Raw genomic sequence first — 17,827 nt, 5'->3', positions numbered from 1 at the left:
CCAGCTGAAATAGCGGGTAACATGGTAAGTCACATGGTTTTCTCGGTACCCATCAGTTTTAGGATTGGGTGTGTCTTCCAAAATGAATTACCAACAAGAACTGAGGTACCACTGTATTAATAGATTAAACTGGGAATGTATTTGTTAGAAACGTCCTGTAGCTCTGATATTAGATATATGCCATATTTCACACAAATGTTGGTGCTATGAATAATAAGAAATCTACCATGATCCTCGTGTAGTCTAGCCAATTGATTTTATCCATTAAGTCTAAAATAAAAGTCTATGGCTTAATTTTATATTCACTTTAAGAATTTTCTGTATTAAAGTATGAATCTTACCCCAGTATTTCTTTGTTTTTTCACAAGTCCACCAAAGATGGTAAAAAGTTCCTTCTTTGCATTTACATTTTCAACGTACATTTGAAATACCTTTCTACATCTTTGACCATTTATCAGGTGTTAAATATCAATGGTATATCATTGTATAACATTTTAAATTGTAATTTAATGTAAATTTTAAACCCTTCATCCACATGTTTTCCCATTGCCCAAGCAGTCTGTTATACCCAAAATTCTTTGCATATTGAATCATGCAATGCTTCACATATTCACTCCCCCAATTCAGTTTAAATAGCAATTTATAAAATTTTGCAACAGCACGTTCATCATTCATTTTTTAAGAAGTCAAATCCATAACTTTTTAAATTAATTTAAACCTTTCTTTCAGTTGTACATATGCAAACCAATTACAGACATGTCCCTTCTCACTATAACTCTTCTTTGGATTTAAGGGTAGGTTCGCATTGATTAAAAAGTATTATTTGGTAGTAACTCCACCAGTCTGGCCTATTTCCCCCCCCCAAAAAAAAGCTTTCTAGAGGTGATACACAAAGAGGCAGCTTTGTAGAGAACCGTGTTTTATACATGTTTTAAACCCTTAGAAAGGCATGTCTAACAAAGTGATTCTTAAAATCAACGTTTATTTTAGTCTTGTTATACCATAAGTATGTGTGTCATCCAAATCTTAGTTCATGGCCCTCTAATTCAAGTAATCTCTTGTTTTGGAAAGTCGTGCACTCTTTCATCCAAACGAGACAGCAGGCATCAAAATACAATTTCAAGGTCCCTTCCATCATCATCATCATCATCATCATCATCATCATCATTATTATTATTATTATTATTATTATTATTATTATTATTATTATTATTATTATTATTAATCGCACAGTCAGCCAGATGTTTAGACTGAATTTGGTATTTTTGTCTACCTATTGAGTCCTTACCAAGGACCTGGGATAGGCAGATGTGGATGTTGGATGGTATTACAGATATCGTTGCAGGATGGAAGCAGTTCCTAGAAAGGCCGCCTTTTGCAAATGACTGATGGCAAATTTGTCCATGCTGATGGTGCTCCAGTTGTTTTGGGATTGCACCCAAGGCACCTATTACTATCGGTACTACCCTTCCTTGCCTTTGCCTTAGTCGTTCTTTTTCTATTTGTAGGTCTTTATATTTGGTTATCTTCTCCAGTTCTTTCTCGTCTATTCTGCTGTCTCCAGGCACTACCACGTCCACTATCCAGACTTTTTTGTCTTTCTTATTGACAATTGTTAAGTCCAGGTGTTATGTGGCAGGTGCTTATCTGTTTGAATTCTAAAACCCCAGAGCAATTTAACTTTATCATTTTCTATGACTTTCTCTATTTTATGATCCCACCAGTTCTTGCTTGCAGGCAAATGATATTTCTTGCAGATCTTCCAATGCACCTTTGTTGCTACTTTGTCATGCCACTGCTTGTAGTCAGTCTGTGTGATCTTCTTGCAGCAGCTTACCAGATGGTCCATTGTTTCTTCAGCTTGCATAGGTGGCACTTACTGTCTGTTGCTGCCTTCTCAATTTTGACTTTGTATGCATTTGTCCTTAAGGCTTGATCTTGTGCAGCCAGAGTTAGTCCCTCGGTCTCTTTCTTCAACTTTCCTGCTCTTAGCCATTGCCAGGTCTTGTTATTATTGGCTTTCCCAGCTATTTTTTTTAATGTACTGGCCATGTAGTGCTTTGTCTTCCCATGCCTCCATTCTGTGCTTCATTTGGTCTTCCTTGTAGGCCAGTTTATTATTATTATTATTATTATTATTATTATTATTATTATTATTGTTGTTGTTGTTGTTGTTGTTGTTGTTGTTGTTGTTGTTAAATGTGGTAAAGTCAAATCTCCTCTTTTGTTAGCATTTTGCAGTAGTTTATATCTAATTCTTGGACTTTTCCCATGTAGTTTCATATATTTAGAAATGTCCTTTTGCTATTGTTTAAATGGATTATCAGTTGTCAATATCAGTAAAGTTTGAAATAAAAATAATATCTTTGATAAAATATTAACTTAATTACAGGAATTCTACCTAATAAGGATAATCGCAAATTATCTCCTCTTGATAAGTCTTTTTAATATATTCCACATATTTACAGAATTCTTTTGAAAGTTTATTGTTTCTTAACAAAGAATAAGCTAAAGAGATGGTTTATTCACATTCCAGTAAAACGTATATTAAAATTCTTTGAAATGATGGGATTGTCAGGAATAGTATGACATTACAAGGGATGGGAGGTGAAAAAGAATGTGATTTTTGGTAGCTTTAACTGACCACATCTTCTAATAACCAAATTCCTTTTATCCACTCTTTGATGTTTGGTAGCCGGACCACATTATTGAATTCACTTTTGCTCTTTGTGGGTATATTGTGTATTCATATTCAACATCTTGAATTAAGCCTTTAAAACTCTAAATGACTTGAGGCTAATTCATATGAAAGGCTGCTCAAGTTTTAAGATCACTATCAGAGGCCAATTCATTGGCCCATTTCAAGGTTACTTAGGTTGATAGATGCTAAGGATAAGTTCTTCTCAGTAGCAACTGCCATGCCTTATGAACATTCTTCCTAAGGGCTCTGCTGTCTATGCCTCTAGTTTCAATATCATAAAAGGTTTTGAAAAGCCTTTGGTTTCACTGGCTTTTAATAACAATGTATTCTTGGTTATGCTATTCTTGTGCTTTACTGTAGTGGCTCTGAAAATGTTGTTTAGATTAAATTAAAATTAATTTAACAGGCAACTATGTCTGTCCATCTATCTTTTCTTTTGTGATAATAACATGTCACCATATTTTTCTAGATTTTGTTTGCTGCATTGGTAATCCAAAAAAGGAGATAATAATATTAAGATACAGTAAAAAAAATCAAATAAATAACCATATTATCAGCAAGCAAAATATAGGTACAGATTAAAAATGTAGGAAAAACCATCTTTATTATTGCATGACTTAAGGAGAAGTTGTGGGAGGGAAAAAATTCATCTGATTTTTCAAAGTATTTTTTAGAAGTCCACAGTTCATCCAAGGCAGGGGTGATTTTGTAGGAGGAAGTGCCAACTAAACTCTATCTTCAGTACATAAATCAACTTCTGAGCTTTGGACAGAAATTTTGATAGAGGGCACCTGGAAACCCTCATGGGATTCCTTCCAACACTGATGCAACTATGTTTCATACTGTCTAAATTTATTTCTTTTCTACACTTGTTAAAGTCAACTAGTGGATGAAATATTGCTGCCAGATTTTGAGAGATTCACCTCCCACTGTCAAACTGCTTCAGCTTGAAAGTTTTAAAAATAATGACCTTTTACCATGTGTTGATTATAACTTGAGGTTGCAAAAATGTGTCTTTAATTAGCTGTACAATACATTCCCCTGCACACTGCATAGGAGTTGTTCCACTGAAGAGAAACAGCTTCATTCTGGTTGCTGTTGTAACAGTCAGAAGGATTTTCCTGGGTGAGATCAGACAACTGACGAGGGGTGGGCTTCCAGTGTGGTCTTTTTTGAAGGGAAGGTGCTGCATCCTAAAAGCAGGGAGATTTTCCACTGGGGAATGGTAATCAAGGCTCTGGAAATACTGATCTCACAACTAAAAGCTGCTGCAGGATGTGGGAAGGATAATGCTTTGGCTCCAAAGTTCCACTTCAATGTTGAAATCAGTGGAATCACTTTCAGTACAACTAAATCAATTCTAAATCAATTCCTAATGGGAGGAAGATGAGACTATGTTACAGATTGAACTGTCTTGTATTCTGCCTTGCATTCCACAAATCTAACATTTGGGTAGCATTTTCAAGTGTACATATACATGTATACGTTCCTCCCTTCAGCTCAGAACAATTAGACTGTGTTATTATCCTTCATACTGTAAATGTGAATGTTGAGACTAAGATGAAGAGACTTGCCTAAGGCTTTTTAATGAGTTCACACAGAAGCAAGATTTGAACTGGAGATTTTTAAATTCATGCTTTAACTACACAGCCTTTAGCTTGTATGGCAGGGAAGGAGGGGTGTTAAGATTGAAGGAAACATTTAAGATTAGTACAGGGAGTCACCAGTCTGAAAATTTCTAAGTAAGATTTATGTGAAGTAAGTATATTTAAGCTAGGACATTGTAATTAAAACAATGAGCCAAGCCATTATCTTTTCTATACTTGATGGGGAATGGTGTTTCCCATCAGCATGATCTTTACGTTGGATTGGTCACAGATTCCAAATCTTTTTAGATTTGAAATGAAATCAAAACATGAAATAGTCTGTATATTCTCCAACCTGGCTCCCATAATCCCCCAACTGGAATGAATGAATGAATGAATGAATGAATGAATGAATGAATGAATCATTCATTCATTCATTCATTCATTCATTCATTCATTCATTCATTCTGACTGGGGTTCTGGTAGTTGACCTCCACATATCTTAAATTTGCTAAGATTGAGAAACACTAAGATTGAGAAACACTCTTGATTATATGGTAGTTTATTACAATACTTATCCACCTGTATTAAGATGATCATGCTTTAATTTCAGTGAAAACAAGTTAATCTGCTCTTAATCCTACTTTATTTAATTGGGAAAAGGCAAATTGTTAACTTTCTGGATACTGGCCACATATTTATTCATTAAACGTATATCCCATAAGAAGCTCAATGCAGCTAACACAGCCTTCCTTCCATCATGAGCCTCATGATAATTCTGGGAAGAAGGCTGACTGAGAGAAAGTGGGGGGGGGTCCCCCTCAGTAGTCCCAGGTCACTATTACACCCGTCTGGTTTTCCATGTGGTTCTTCACTCAAGCAGAAGGAACAATGGTTACTGATGCTTTCTTGTGGAAATAGAAAACAGCCCTCTAAATATAAGATCACTGGGAAGAGCAGGAAACAAGGAGTTCTCCACACACACACTTTTTCTGTAACAAATGAGCATATTGGGATTTCTGTGTGTGTATGTCTGTGTGTGTGTGTGAGAGAGAGAGTCTGTGGGGCTGAAACTTCCCCACTATGAACTACAATTAATTCATAATTTAATCCCATATTTTTTACACAGTAATCAACACTGCTGGCATCAAACATGGACCCGAATTGATATGATATGGGCATCCCATGAATTGAAAGAGATGGTTAGGGAAATAGAGATTACAACTAATGACTGGGCAGATCACAGCCCGTTAGTTTTGGTTTGGAAAGGAGAAAAGAAGAGGTATAGATGGACAATGAGAGCAGCTCTTTTAAAAGAAGAACAATTCAAAAACTTGTTGAACCAGGAAATGGGATACTTTTTTGAGGAGAACAGAAGGGAAGATACACCAATTCAAATTATATGGGACACTGCGAAAGCAGTGATTCGAGGGATAGCAATTAAGTATTCGGCATATAAGTGGAAGAAAGAGAGGGTTAAGAGATTGGAGTTGATGGGAATGTTGACAGAGGCCGAGGAGGCTCTTCAGAAAGACCCATCCTCAGTAATAGCGAGGGAGAGAAAAGATATTATGCGACACGAGATTTCCCTCCTGGATCAACATGAATTAGCAGAGAAAATTCAAAGGAATAAACAATTTTTTTTGAACATGCCAACAAGGCTGGAAAATGGTTGTCCTATAGGCTTAGGAAGCGAGCAATCGCGAGAAAAATAGAATGGTTACAGGATGGGATGGGAAATATGGTGGGATCAAATAATCAAAAGAAAAAGGTGATTCAGGAATTTTTTACTGCATTGTATAAGAAAGACCCAATTTTAGAAGAAAGGATTGGAAGTTACTTAGAAAGGGTGGATTTACAGGAGGTTCCTGAGAATGTAAAACAAATTTTGAATTCAGAGATCTCAGAAGGGGAAATAAAGGAGGCAATTAAGAAACAATTGAATGGGAAAACCCCGGGAACGGATGGACTCCCGGCGGAATTATATAAAGAGATGTTGGAAATGTTTAGTGGCCATTTAAAAGATTTATTTAATGAGGTTTTGAGTGAAGGGAAAATACCCCAGTCATGGACAGAGGCTTATATATCTTTGATCCCAAAGGAAGATTCAGATCATACCTTGGTTAAAAATTATAGACCCATTTCGCTATTGAATGCAGATTATAAAATCTTTTCCTCAATTCTGGCGGGCAGGCTTAAAGTTTTCTTAAGAGAATTTATACATCCAGATCAGAATGGGTTTCTTCCAAATCAGCAAATAAAAGATAATTTGAGAATAGTGATGAATACGTTGGAATATTATGAGATGCACCCTAGCAAACAGTTGGCAATGATGTTTCTTGACGCTTAGAAAGCATTTGACATGGTTAGTTGGGAATTTTTAATATGTCAGATGATTAAAATGGGATTTGGACCAAATTTTGTAAGAGCTATACAAACAATTTACACTACGCAATCTGCCCGAGTATTATTCAATGGTGAAATGACTGGGAAAATTGATATACAAAAAGGTACGAGACAGGGATGCCCCCTTTCACCTCTATTGTTTATTCTGACTTTAGAACCACTATTGATTATAATTAGGCAAAATAATAATATTAAATATTATTATTAATTAATAATATTTACAGGCCAGCTGTAAAGAAGATCAGAAGATTGGTTTTTCAATGACTGATGAAAATTTGGTAAAGCAAATTAGAAATCAGGGTCAAGCACATATCAAACGGATATATCTTGCATTGATAGAAATTGATTCAGAAACAGAACTTGTTAAAGATTGCATGATAAAGTGGGCTCAGAATATTCAAGAAGTTATTACAATGGATACTTGGGAAAAGATCTGGGTGAGAAATGTAAAATTTACGCAAGCCCAAAATTTAAGAGAGAATTTTTATAAAATGTTTTATAGGTGGCATTTAGATCCCAAAAAGTTAGCAAGTATGTATCCGAACTACCAGCCTAAATGTTGGAGGTGTGGTGGTGAGGATGCAATGTATTTTCATATATGGTGGACCTGTAAAAAGGTTAAAGCATTTTGGATTAAAATCTGGTGGAATATGCAGAAGATATTTAAGAAAAGGATAAAGTTCTGTCCGCAATTGTTTTTACTGGGCATTATTACTGATACTACTGTTGTGGACACTAAGTTGATGTTGAACTTAATTACGGCAGCAAGACTTTTAGTAGGGCAATACTGGAAGAAGGAAAAACTGCCGACTATAGAAGAATGGACTTTAAAAGTTTCTAACCTGGCGGAAATGGCAAAGATCTTGGCGTATTTGAAAGACCATTCGCAACAACGATATATTGTGGAGTGGAAAAAAATGGATTGATTACATCCAGAATAAATATGGGACTAAAAAGTTTCATTTAGCATTTGAATAAGTATTGATGTGATATTTATATTGCTTGTAGTCATTTTATAAGAGCTAAAGCTAAAGATAAACCTAATAGTTTATTGTTGTTAGCATACGGTAGTTTATGATTGTTTTTACTTTTATACCTTGTATTTAGCTCTGGGAAGTCGGGGGGGAAGGGGAAGGGGGGAGGGTTGGGTTGGGTTGGGAAGGGGGTGAGTGGGTGGGGAGGGGTTGGTTTTATTAAAGATAAAATGTATTGAAAAACTTTTCAATAAAAAAATAATATTAAAGGATTAAAAATAAATGATCAGCAATATAAACTTCAAGCTTTTGCTGATGACTTAGTTTTTATTTTGGAAGACCCATTGGAATCAGGCCCTAAATTATTGGAGGAAATTAGTGCCTTTGGAGAAGTAGCAGGTTTAAAGATTAATCAAGATAAAACTAAATTTTTGGTAAAGAATATTGGAACTGAATCCAAGGTACAATTACAAGAGGTGATGGGGATCCAAATAGTTAAAAAAGTTAAATATTTAGGTATTTGGCTATCTTCAAGGTGTCCATCTATAAAGAAATTAAATTATCAAAAATTGATGACTGAGATGGAGAAGAAATTAGACAGCTGGAAAAACATTCAACTCTCAATCCTAGGACGAATCGCAGTGATTAAGACTCATATTTTGCCAAAGTGGTTATACCTATTCCAAACTGCTCCTGCAAAACTAGATAAGAAATTTTTTTAAAAACTGGAACAGATAGTTGGTAGATTCATATGGAATAATCGAAAGCCGCGTATTAAAAGTAGAACGCTGCAGGAGCACAAAACAAGGGGAGGACTGGGGCTCCCACATTGGGAGCTGTATTACCATGCCTCTGCCTTGGCTTGGATTAGGGACTGGGTTGTGTTATCTAGAAGGAGGGTGTTAACTATTGAAGGATATAACTTAACACAGGGATGGCATGCCTATCTCTGGACAAGGAAGGATAGTCAATATAAAGTTTTCTCTAATCATTATATTAGGGATGTATTGATAAACTCTTGGTGTATGGTGAGAGGGTGGATCTATACAAAGATACCTGGCTGGTTTACTCCTTTGGAAGCTGTAACTTATTCAACGTTACACAATCCAGACAGAAACTATAGGTATAAAGGTCTCATAGATCTGAGAGGCAATCTTAAATCCAGGGAGGAGTTACATTCTGGGGGTATAGAGTTGGATTGGTGGTCATATTCTCAAATGAGCTCAAGGTTTAATAGGGATAAGCAGGAATTTGGAATCAATATAATCCCACAAGAATTAGACAAGATTTTATGGGCAAGTGATGCTAAATTTTTATCTAAGACCTATAATCTACTTTTGTTCCATGGGATGGAAGGGGGAACAATAAATGACGTAATGATTGCCTGCGGGAGAAATATTGGTTGCACTATAGAATTAGAAGAGTGGGAACAAATTTGGAAGAAAAATATAAAATTAATGTTAGCAACGGCATTTAAAGAAAATATGTACAAAATGTTGTATAGATGGTACTTAGCTCCCACACGAATTTCAAAAATGTTTCCCAATACAAATGACAAATGTTGGAAATGTGATTCTGCTAGGGGCACTTTCCACCATCAATGGTGGACTTGTCCAAAGGTTAGGCGTTACTGGACCAATATAAAAAAAATGGTTATTTCAAATAACAGGATATGATCTTCAATTGGACCCAGCTATTTTTCCTCTTGGGGATGAAGCCACAAGAAGTACCAAAAAATGTTTGGTATCTAGTAATACATATTACAACAGAGGCACGTATGATTTATGCGCAATATTGGAAGACGAAGGAAATCCCAACGGACTATCAAGTAATAGAAAAAGTATTACCTATGCGCAGAGTCAGATCGAATGACATATATTCTCAAAGGGAAAAGTGAATCACTTTTCAATAAAAGTTGGGACTCCTGGTATTCATGGTTACAAAATAGAATATTTAATCTCAACGGGGGAAATACCAGATGATGGTGCATTATTATTTGAGGTATAGAATCTGGAGATATATACAATTATAGATTTCTAATATTTGGTAATTAAAGGTTACTTAGCCTGGGATGCACGAGAAAAAGAAATTAGGGGTAGTATTACACTCCCCGGTCCTGTCTAATGTTGTTGTTTTTGTTTTTTTGGTGTCTAGGATGTTTTGGTGTTTTTCTATTTGATGCACTTTTTAGTACTTTGTAATAATGTTCTTGTTTTTTTATTTAATTTTTTTTAATAAAATTTATTTTAAAAAAACACTGCTAAATTGAATTGGACTTTATTTATATATTTCATTTTGTATGACTTTGCCCAACTCCAGATAGCTCACAACAATAAAATAACTTTTTTTAAAAAAAACGAAAATTAACCAAACCAAGTAAAAAAGCAACTACATCACAAATCACAAGATAGCAATCCAATCACAACAAAGCAAACCTAAAACATCCCAAATAGGTGAGTCCCAAGGCCTGGATAAATAGTTTTTTTTTGTATAGGATTTCAGCCTGAGCTTAAATATTTTACTCTCTCTCTCTCTCTCTCTCTCTCTCTCTTGCATTTATAAAACTGCATCTATGAGATGCATGAAATTTGAAAACAGTTCTACAATACTGTGTGCTTTCTTTCACTTGTTAACAAGCTAAAGATGCAGCTTTTCTGTACCCTGAACAACGCCTTTTGTCTTTTCTGAGCCATTTTGAAATAAAGGATGAAATGCTCAGTGTTCCATGAGACTCTGTCTTCTCCAAATAACCTCCAATGTCACCTGGTTCATTTCACGCAATATTTGAGTGCATCTAACAAATAATTTCATAACCTTGTTGCTCCAGAGCTAACTATGGTCCAGCATACTTGATTATTTCAGCTGCTGGCAGTTAATGTATAAACAATTTCCGAGAGCTGCTGAGTCTAGAAGCCTGTAAAAATACAGAGAAATCAGTGCTGGAACTCAGAAACAGCACTGAATCAGCTCTTCCCTGTCCTTGAAGTTCTAGAAATGGAGGGCAAATACTTCAGCTGGGTAAAAGTGATGAGACAGACACATATGAGAACTGCAATAAACATGTTAGCCTTTCAAGTTAACAAACTTGTAAGGTTGAAAGTATTAATCCTCTTACTCCTCTTACTCTCCAGAAAACTTGGGAAGCTCCTTTCTGAAACACTTACCTCAGGTATATTTTATATGCTGGTTGTTCCAAAACAGCTTTCAAATGATAAAATGGTTGCCTGAATATTAAGGCAATTAATCTCTACACGCATACAATTAAGAACTATAAATGCCATAAAATAGCAATCTAAAGGCTTCTCTCCACCCCTGGCAATTCATGAGATAGCCTCAAGATATTCATAGACATGAAAGCAAGGCTTACTCTATAATTCTGACAACACCATGCAAAAACAGTTGCAAGGTGTGTAAAATCTGCAATCCATTATTTTGATGGAAAGCCCAGGTGGTTGGCAATGATTTAAAACAGGCAATTGAGGCAGGAGATGGGTTGGAAATGGGGACACCTTGTTTCACATTCCGATAGTTTTCTACTGGTTCAAGGATGGCTAGAGAGCATTAAGAATTACATTTTTTAAAAGGCTTGTCATCATGCCTAAAATCCTTTTCAAAACAGAAAAGGATTTTCTGTTTAAAGCCCACTTACAGTACTGAAATGTGAGAAGAATGAACATTTGATGAATGTCCCTGGGTAGGACATTTTGAAGACTGGCACCTTTGCTGAGAAGGTCCTATAGCTAGTTTGTGCCATTGGCTGCCCAGCTAGCAAGTGATGGCATAAATAATACAATTGTTGATCAACCTGGGATAGTTTTAGATGCACAAGACTGGGAAATCTGTTAGGGGACGTGTCAGCAGTGAGTAGAGGCAGAAATGGGTAGAGTAACTTTTTTTTTATTACTGTTGGTGGTCCCATTTTTCTTGGGCAAGGACACATGACACATAAATGTAACTGATTTGCAGATTGATTACATTCAGATTGTACAGGTGAAACTCGAAAAATTAGAATATCATGCAACAGTTCATTTATTTTGGTAATGCAACTTAAAAGGGGAAACTAATATAAGAGATAGACTCATTACATGCAAAACAAGATAGTTCAAGCCGTGATTTGTCATAATTGTGATGATTATGGCGTACAGCTCATGAAAACCCCAAATCCACAATCTCAGAAAATTAGAATATTGTGAAAAGGTGCAATATTCTAGGCTCAAAGTGTCCCACTCTAATCAGCTAATTAAGCCATAACACCTGCAAAGGGTTCCTGAGCCTTTAAATGGTCTCTCAGTCTGGTTCAGTAGGAATTACAATCATGGGGAAGACTGCTGACCTGACAGTTGTGCAGAAAACCATCATTGATACCCTCCATAAAGAGGGAAAGCCTCAAAAGGTAATTGCAAAAGAAGTTGGATGTTCCCAAAGTGCTGTATCAAAGCAAAAATGTTACATACATAACACCATTGAGCCATGGTGGCGCAGTGGTTAGAGTGCAGTATTGTAAGCTAATTCTGCTGGCTGCCAACAGTTCGATCCTCACTGGTCAAGGTTGACTCAGCCTTCCATTCTTCTGAGGTCAATAAAATGAGGACCCAGTTTGCTGGGGGCAATATACTGGCTCTGGAAACTGCTTAGAGAGGACTGTACAGCACTGTGAAGTGGTATAAAAGTCTAATTGCCATTGCTATTGCTATTACTCTCTCTCTCTCTCTCTCTCTCTCTCTCTCTCTCTCTCTCTCTCTCTCTGTGTGTGTGTGTGTGTGTGTGTTTATGTGTTTGTGTATAAATTTTCCCTTAATTATTCTCTCAACATGCTCTAATGTCAAGTGGGCTCAAAATATTCAAGAAACAATTCCATTGGATACATGGGAGGTAATTTGGGTTAGAAATGTGAAATTTACCCAGGCTCAAAATTTAAGAGAAAACTTTTATAAAATGTTTTATAGATGGCATTTGGATCCCAAAAAATTGTCTTGCATGTATCCTAACTTACAGCCCAAATGTTGGAGATGTGGTAGTTTGGATGCTACCTATTATCATATATGGTGGACTTGCAGAAATGTTAAAGCTTTTTGGATTAAAATTTGGTGGAATATTCAAAAGATTTTTAAGAGAAAGATAAAATTTTCTCCACAATTGTTTTTATTGGGTATTGTTATAGATTGTGATACTAAAGAAACAAATTTGATGTTGAATTTGATAAAAGCAGCAAGGCTCTTGGTAGGTCAGCATTGGAAGAAAGAAAGTTTGCCTACTATAGAAGATTGGTCACTTAAGGTGTCAAATTTGGCAGAAATGGCTAAGATTTCTGCTTATTTGAAGGATCATTCAGAAGAAAGATACATTTCGGTCTGGAGAAGATGGATAGATTATATTCAGAACAAATATGGGACTAAAAAGTTTCATCTAGCTTATGAATGAATTATAGAATGATATTATTAATATTAGTATGTTTTTATGGTATTTTTATTAGTCTTTATTATATTTTATTATTATTATTATTATTATTATTATTGTTTAAGAATATGGATATTATTTTGTTTTTATGTTCTTATTATTATGTTTACTTTTATCTTGTTTGTGTTCATGTTAAAGGGGAGTTAAAGTGCGTTAGGAACTTGGTTACATATATAGTTGGTTAATGTTATTTAGATTTTGATTGTTATTTTTGTAACCCTGTATTCAGTTCTGGGAAGTGGGGGAGGGGGAGGGGGGTGGTTTGGGGTGGGTTTGTATTGTAACTTTTATAAAACTTTTTAATTAAAAAAACATGCTCTAATGTCACCTTTGTCTAATTTAGTGGCTGCTTTGATCTCTTGACTGGAGGTTCTGAGAGATATCATTCTAAAACCAGACAAAGTAACCTACTGTATCAAGCACCAAAGGTATTAAATTCTATTTGAATTTGTTTGCACAACTGAGAATTCATTTCACCAATTGGTTGACTAATAATAGATGATGATGATGATGATGATGATGATGATGATGATGATTCAGGAAACTTGGATGTTGGTGATGGCAATTGTTCCAGGAAATGTTACTGTATTTTAGCTATCAGGCTGAAGGACCCTGTATACAGCATTGCTCTAATGATACTGTTGAAAGAAAAGTCTTCATGGTGGTTCAGTCCAAGCTGGGAATAAACATGGTGACTGCTTTAGAAAGAAGGTTGCAGTTTATTGAAGTGGACAACCAGACAGAAAGATGGCTCTGGCAGAAAAAGGGGGGCAGGGAAAAGGGCTGATCAAATGTAGGGAGTGGGTTTTTATACCCTCTGGAGCCTTTTGTTTGGAGTTGTTTCGTGTTCCTGTTTTGAGGCTTTGTATTTCCTGTGTCATGTATTTTGACCTGTGTCCCTTTGGCATCTGTGGGTTAATCCTATTATGTCCTGCCTTAGACTTTGGGTGGGGTATGTAGATTTTAGGTGTCTTTGTCTCCTTAATCTTCTAGCTTCAACTTTCCTGAATGGTCTGCATCTGCATTTCTATAGAGCTGGTTTCTTCTTGGGGGAAGCAGACTTGGGGCTATTAAGAAAAAACTGGGCATGCTTTTCTGCCTCTTTAAGATCCTTTGAGGAAATATATTTTTCTGCCCTTTTAATATTTCCTTCTCTTGGGGGGGGGGCTGACTTCCCACAATACCAATAGCTGTGCTCCGATTAAAGTTAATGGACACCAGATTACTCCCTTTCCCCCAATCATCCTGGCTACTTTTCCTTTGCTAATAGTTGCAGAATATGCCAACCTTGCCAGAAAAGGAAGAGAATGTTCAAGTCTCCCCCTTTTTCATCGGCTTCCTTGACTGTTTCCTGTATACTATGGGAAGACAAGCATATCTCCTAGGGATCTGATCTTCTTCTTCTTGTGCCATATCTGTTATCGGAGGTTGGCGATCATGTTGGCGATCCAGTTTTTATCAGCAGCCGCATGAAAAAGTGCTGCTGAGTTTTGTCCAAATCAGTCCCTTAGATTTTGAAGTCGTGATATTCTTCTTCTGCCTGGACCTCACTTGCCTTCAATCTTTCCCTGGAGGATTAAATGGAGTATGCCGGGATCTGATGGACAAGTAAAAATTTCCCACAAGCATATATCATTTGGATTCTCCGTGCCTCTCCACATGCGGCCTCTGTAACCTTTTGCCTAAATAGAAAGATCCCAGAAATTGTATTTTTTAAAAAAATCTGTGATGTTTTTTCTGATTGTTTACATGTTAATTTGTAAAGAACTGTTGACTGCAAAGAAGTGATATTACCATAATCACCATGATCATCACCAAAACTAAAAGTCATATGTTTTCCATATGTGCTCTAACCTTTGCCATAATACTTTCAATCTAGAATGAAAAAAAGGAAGTCATGCTGAAATTAAGATGGAATGAAAGAATGGCTGGGCTCCAAAGAAGTCCTTCAAAGAAGTTTTTGGAAGCAAAGCATCCTTTCAATGTCACATTACGAAGCCACACAGCTTTTCGCTGCTAGCTGAAGCAGCCTTTGGTGCCTTTGTACAGAAGCCTCCTCCTTCCATCTATTGGCAAAGCATGTAATAGTTTTGAGGACATACAAAGAGACGCAAAGGGAGTTACAGAAAAGCAAGCTGTTTCATCTCTTCCATACCATGAGAAGAATGGTCATATCTCTGCACAAATCAGATTCAGAACACTTCACAAGATCTACAAACTGGGTTGGCAAACATCTGTACTCAGCCTTCCTGCCATCATTTGATTCCAAATGGTGATTGTTGTGTAGCCGGTTCTTTGCAGGCAATAAGCGAGACGGAAGGTTGCAAACAGGAACATGCTTTATTGAAGTAAACAGGAACAGAACTGAAACAGTGGCTGCTGCGCAGCTACTTATATGGTTGGCCACTAGGCGGCAGCCACTAGGTTTAAAGTAACGTGTTCCTATCCCAAATCTACCAATGATCTTCTTGGAGACAAGAAGTCTGGCTTAGTCAGAGACGGTTACACAGATACACCATTGAACAACCTTTAAGCAGCATTTAAACACACGCGTGAATCAGTACAAGTAAAAATCCCAATACTTTACAGTGATGCAAGCAAATATCTTTTAAAATGAGTGTTATACATGTATGCAAGACTTGTAAAAGGGAGGCAGGACTTCAAACTTATACTTGCAGTTACCATTTTGATTTTTTAGTAGTGGCCCACAATATTGATCTTTCAAAAGAATTCTGTTCTATGCTTGACAGTTTCCTGACAGGGAAAGAGCAAGAAAGTATATGTTTTAGTCTCTCTCTCTCTCTCTCTCTCTCTTATAGAAAGAGAGAGACAGAGAGACATAGACAGACAGATATATAGACAGACAGTCAAAAAGAACAGAGAAGAAAAAGACAGGCACCTAACACTGCCAGTGGCTCCTGCTAGATTAACTGTGAGGGAATTAACCCACAAAATGAAAAAGGTTCCCTGCTCTTCCTAACCACCAAGAGCCTGTCAAATTGTGGAAGGCTGTAAATGCAACAAATAAGATAAATCATTGTGGTAAAAAGATAGAGGTGACTAAGAGTTAAACAAGCACTGAGCGAGAAAGAAAAATTTGCCAAAAATGCAATTCTCAATTCTTCCTTAAGTCTACAAAAAGTGTCCCATTACATAGATTCATTTAACCCCAATTCTTCCTCACTCAAGCGCAAGCTTGACAACAGCTTTTAAAGGCTGTATAAAGAGGGAAACATGCTAAAAGGAATAGGAATTTTGTTCTTATAACCTCTTTTTTGAACTAGTGTTGCTTTGGCAGCACCTTCAATAACCTCCCACCTCTTTCTTCAGGCTGCTTCAAGCTTCTTTCTCTCCTTTTCCAGGCAGTTCATGCAAAAAGATTTATGAGCAAATGGTTCACCCTCACCATTAGTACACTACTTCTGCTTGATTCCTGGCAGTGCCTGGCAGAAGGCACCTTGGCATCCAGCCTGAAGTCAGAATGCCTGAAGAGTTATCTGCAAAGGGCAATAAATATTTGCTCACAAATCAGTTATTAGATACTGACTGAAAGCAAAGTTCCAGCTGAGATCCAAAAGAAACAACACAGATGGACACTCCATCCAGCTGTGGTTCTCCTTTGACTCAAGAGCAGTGATCCAGGCAGTTTTTTACATGAATATCTCCCATGACTTTCCTACTCTTGTGCTATTTAGGAAATCTTTCATTTTTCTTCTTAGGCCAGTAAATGCTGACTGTCCCACTAAGGGATCTTCAAGATTCACAACATTTGTCCAGAATGTGAGAGTTGACATTTGTCTGCTTTAAGGCCCAGAGTTAAAATTTCTGGGCAAACTCATTTCCAGTCCAATAAACCTAAATTCATACAGGGGTGTGTACTTTTTATTATTCATTTATTAAATTTATATGATGCCCATCTCACTGCTGAAGCTGGTATATATGAATAGCTATGAATAAGTATGGGGGTGGGGTAGGAAGAGACTTGTGGGATTGGGATGAATGAATGGAATGGAATATGATGGAAAAGTTTATGAATGACTAATGGGAAGCATGAACAAAATTCTACTACCTTTTTTGTAGGTCACAGTTCTAAAATCAGGGCCCCAGCCCAGCTCACCAATGTTGAAATATCACCAAAGAGTTCTGTATAGCCAATATGATTGCCCCTTCCACAAGTTTGCATTTCTTATTTAGGTGAGACTCCTCTTTAAGTGCTGTTCTTTTTTCTGTCCAGCTTCTCTGAATAAATGAGAAGCTTTCTTTGTTTTTGCAATTCTCCAATATATTAACCTGATTAATTGTATATCTTGACTAGTTCTATCTTTTACTCTGCAGATGATATAATCTTCAAATATTCACTATTTACTAAGACTACAGTTTGAGGCATGGAAGATTTTATGGCCATCTGTTATGATCTCCATAAAAAATATTGCAGCTTTAATTATGGATGTTTGTCCCCTGTGGGTACTTCTCAATATCTTCCAGATGGAGAAGACCTATTGCATGCAAAGAAGCTATCTTTTGAAGCCACTTTCTAATATAATTGGCAATACAGTCATACAAAAGTATAAACTATATTCTCCTCTGGGATATAGGACTGAAGTGTAAATTACTAATGACCCAATCATGCTGTCTTTAGTCTTACAATAGCATAAAAGTCATAAAAAGCCACCCACAAAGAGCTGAATGTTATCAAGCTTTCT

The sequence above is a fragment of the Vipera ursinii genome (assembly GCF_947247035.1).
Source record: "Vipera ursinii genome assembly, chromosome: 2".
Taxonomy (NCBI): Eukaryota; Metazoa; Chordata; class Lepidosauria; order Squamata; family Viperidae; genus Vipera; species Vipera ursinii.
Note: the sequence above shows the minus strand (reverse complement) of the source record.